The following is a 4,931-nucleotide window of genomic DNA, read 5'->3' on the forward strand; positions in this document are numbered from 1 at the left end:
AGGAAGCTATCAGTTTCCAACACACGTTCATTCTTTCTCTCCATGTTTCGATCTCTAAGTCTCTCAACTACACAACCCCTTTTTCCACTCTGTTACCAAATGTATTTACCTCACACACCCGCCATTGCACCCCATGCCGAGCTCTCTCTCCCCCTCTCCCTCTCACCCTCTCGCGCTAAATACATGCATTGCCTATCTAGCCCCCCAACCTCTCGTGCATGCGCATGCACGCACGTTGTATATCTAGGTCACTCCCTCGAGACTGTCTCACTCTTTCTTCCGCACGACGGGCCACACTCGCTCAATCTCGCTCTCTTTATCCGAGTCTCATTTAACCTCGTTTTCTTTCACACACAAATGATATATCTCCCTGTTCGGGCCTCGATCAACACACTCTATACTCTCTCACGCAGATTGTCTATCTAGGTCAGTCCATCCAAGCTGCCACCACTCTTTCGACCTCATGGTGGGCCACGCTCACTCAATCTCTCTCTCTCTCTCTCTCTCTCTCTCTCTCTCTCTCTCTCTCTCCGTATGTCTCGATTGACCTCGCTCTTTCTCGGACAAAAACGATATATCACCATGTTTGAGCCCAATTCGACCTATTCACATTGTATACTCTCTCACGCACATCGTCTATCTAGGTCACTCTCTCCAACCCATCTCACTCTTTCAATCGCACGACGACCCTATGTGATCGGTTGACCTTGCTTCCTCCCACGCACAAAATATATCTACACGTCTTCACTTACTGGTGGGTTCCATGTGTGCTCTCTCTCTCTCTCTCCTCCCCTTCTGTGTTTAGACGCACAGGCAAATAGGAAGAACTCGCGGGTGATGTTGCCGTTGACCATATCTGGACGCGTTGTCACGGCACCAGTTTCACGTACTAGCAGCACTAGTCAGTGTGTACGTGCAATGCACGTTAATTTGGATGTATATTAAGTGCATGCGGATATTAACTACTAGGATATTTTTTACGTGTTGTCATGTGATTAGCACTATTTTTGGCATGAAATTAAATGCATGCTAAACGTGTTGAGCGCTCGACATTGAGGCAGTCTGGGTCGTTGGATGACAAGGAATACATGTGGCTTGATGATGTTTTATATTTAATTTGATACGGCTCTAGCAGAACATTCAATCGATCAAACCATACATTTTGTTCAGTCTGACTCCGACTTTAAATTATTCGACGATCGATATAAAATAAACGAAAATGATAAATGTTCGGATTTTAAGCATGGCAATCCGAACGTTTTTCATGGCAAATTTAGATTACGCGGCGGCGGCGGGGGCGTCTCGCGGTGGGAAGCGGCTCCACTGCCGTGCTCTGTGTGTCGTCGGGCCACTGACCGACGGCGACGGCGGCGTCTTGCGCCGTTGTTGGCGTACTCCTGGACGTTGGCCTAGCTTCAAGGAAGGCCAAAATGTTCTGGACTTCGGAGCGTGTTGACTGGCGGGAGGAGGCGACTGGAGTTGGTGCAAGAAAGCGGTCGATGGCGGCCATCCATGCCGCTGAGGGGGGCACTAGCACCCGCGCGGGGACATGCGATGTCAACGGCGCGGCGGAGACATTCATGTGCACAGGCACCAGCACACGCACGCATGTGAGTGCACGCGCAGGCACATGCGCTGGCAGGTGCACGGGCACCGGCACGGGCGTGCGCGTCAGTGCACGCGCAGGCGCATGCGCTGGCAGGTGCACGGGCTCGTGAAAGTCGGCGGTCACCTCGTGGAACCCCGTGGGATCAAGCTCGGCGACAATGTGCGGCTCCCAGCCCATCAATGCCATGGGGATGGGCGCTGGCGCAGTCGGGGCGACGGGAGCCGGAACGGGAGTGGGGACAGGCGCGGCGTCTTCCCGCAAGGCCACTTCAAGCTCGTCCCAAAGCGCCTTATGTTCTTGAGACTCCGGCTGGGTGTATTCCTCAGGAAACTGGAACACTAAGGGCAGACCATCGTGATGCGGCATGGCGTACATTTAGGTCAGGCTAGTTGGAGGTAGACGATAGGAGAATCGGAGAGGAAGAGAGAGGATTGTAGCGATACTCCCTCCTTTCCGGTTTATAAGGCTCAATTCAAAAATATCACCAACCAAGGTAGATGGTGAGTGGTGGAATACTTTTTGTAGTTTGCAAAAGCACCCAATTAATGCTCTTGTTTTTCTCAAAAAAATATGTTTACCAATGCATTAATTGGAATGCATGCATGCATAAATTACATGCATTGGTCAATTTTCTCTTAATACTTGCATGCAATGATTTAATTTACCTTGGAATCTGAACATGTGATGGGAAACAACAAAATTGAGCCTTATAAAATGGAAAAACTAATATTTTGAGATAAGCCCTATAAACCGGAAAGGAGGGAGTACCGGGTAGTGCGGGGTTGATTTTAAACTGCGGCGCCGATGACATTAAAAGTGGGAGCAGTTGGGACGACGGTGGGCGGCGGAGCCTGGTCAAAGGGCTCGCCTCCCGATGAGCCTGCACAGCGGTCTGCTCGCACGCCTCCCTGACAGCCGGCGCAGCGATCTGCTCGCACGCCTCCCGTCGACTCACACGCTTGCTTGGACGGCACCTGCCGATTGCCGATGAGAAGCGGGGACTCGTGGCGGCACGTAAACGCCCATGGTTTCAATAGTGAAAGCGTTCGCCTTAACGTGAGAGGTCTTTCTTCCCAAATACCTTGGCTCTTCATTTGTGCAACTTGTCATAAGCAGCTTGTCTCAAATTGAAGAAAAAACTTACGAAGTAATATTTGTGCCATATCACGTGACCATGCTTAGTTTCAAGAATTTATGCTCACTTTTGGATTTTCAGAAATTTAAGATCCAGGATGCGAAACAATATCATAACCTGCATCATGCAATAAATTTTCAAGCCGTACATCTCTCCTGTTGTATTTCTTAAGAAAGGATTTGGTCAAACATTTTGCTTAGTTAGACTTCAGACAAGTTACATATGCAGAGTAAAAGGATAATCCCTCCGTACCAGTGCATTGCATGATATATTAACTCAAGTACTAGGCATGAACAAACGGGCTCAATTCTATGCTCATCCTGGTGTAGTAGTAGTAGTACTAGGCAATGCAGTTGACGGGTGACCTTGACGAGCGACGACCGAGGGAATTGAATCGTGCTCGACACGGTAGGTAACGATGTCTAGTTACTAAAGCATCCCTCCGTTGTTCATCGGTAGTCATTATGGACCGGGTACATGAGGGGAATTTCCCAGGGCTGGAATTCTGGCCGCCAGATATTTCGACTTGAAACGCTGAGGCTCGACTGGTTGGGGTAATGGCGTTGCCTAATGTGCGTACCACGCATGCCACTGAAGGACACGAGCCTGCTTTTTTTAGGATCAACACGAGCCAAGGTCTGGCTGGTATGCCATTGGGTTCTACCATTCGAGAATACGAAAGGAACCTTTTAAATTGCCGAACGAATCTATGTTTATTACAGTACCCGTATTTTCCTTGCAAATACTAATCTCAACGTGGTAATTGATTTATGACAAGTTGTTGAATTAGAGTGAGTTTGTGATATAGTGATCTCAACGTGGATTTCACATTTCATGGTATCCCTAGTAAGTTTTCCAATGCAAATTCAAATTTAAAAGATGAACAACATTGAGGTGAGAAAACTTTGTATGTATCAAACATATGACCACACACACACACAGAGACACACACGCACGGACACAACAACAATCCAATAAGTATAGTGCATCTATTTTTCCAAACCATGCATGTATGACTCGAATTCAAAAATACTCCTTCTATTCCTAAATATTAGTCTTTTAGAGAGTTCAACAAGTGACTACATACGGAGCAAAATGAGTGAATCTAGACTAAAATATGTCTATATACATCCGTATGTGCCAGTCCATTTGAAGCCTCTAAAAAGACAAATATTTGGGAACGAAGGGAGTAAAATGTAAGACATCCATGGTCCTCAGTTCAATATTTAAAATGAACATGAAACTGAAACATGAATATTAAGTCTATTACTACAGTACATGCAAATATTCTGTTTAGGCGGAGCTATGATTGTCGGGGGTCAACCCCTCGACCTTAGATAAAATTCTGGAGCTCTGTTTAGGGTTGTTTAGATTATATTTTCCCCCACCCCCCCAGCCAACAATTGGTTGTGCACCCCCACCCCTCCTTCCCGGGAGAATATCATGTGCCCCCATACCTTAGATGCTATATGCCGATACGAGTTGCTTGGAGCTTGTGGATCTGAGATATAGCAGCTCACATGATGTGTCTTAATATTTCTGCAGGAAACCTTGATGAGTTTGAGAATTGCACACAATTTGTACAAAAACTACTTAGATGCCCTTTGATCCCATATCCAACGGCCTCGAAGCTCGTATCACCGTAGCATCTAAGATGAAGGAGGACATCATATTCTCCTGTATGTAAGAATATCATGTGCTACCACACCGTAGATGCTTTGGTGATACAAGCTCTTCGGAGGCGTTGGATTTGTGACCCAACACCTCCTCGGTGGTTCGAATGGTTTTTTGCAGAAAAGCCCCAAAAGAGTTCGACCACTGCTTACAAGCGCAAAGACTGCTCAGATGCCATTGGATCTCAGATCAAACGACCTCCAAGCTTGTATCACCGTAGCATCCAAGCTGCGATAGCACCTTATGTTTTCTCCCACGGGAGAGTATGAGGTGCTCCCGCACCGTAGATTCTATGGTGATACGAGTTCACTAAGATCTAACGGCCCACAATAGGAGGTTTGAATGTTTTTGCAATATACGGCTTATAGAGTTTGGGAAATGCGCAGAAAGTACAAGTACTACGCATGTGCCATCTGATCACTGATCATACGACCTAGATGCTCATATCACCGTAGCGGGTAATTAAGCTACGGGGAGCACCTAATATGAGCACCGGGGAGCCGTTGGATCAAA

This window comes from Triticum aestivum, chromosome 6A, assembly GCF_018294505.1.
Source record: "Triticum aestivum cultivar Chinese Spring chromosome 6A, IWGSC CS RefSeq v2.1, whole genome shotgun sequence".
NCBI lineage: Eukaryota > Viridiplantae > Streptophyta > Magnoliopsida > Poales > Poaceae > Triticum > Triticum aestivum.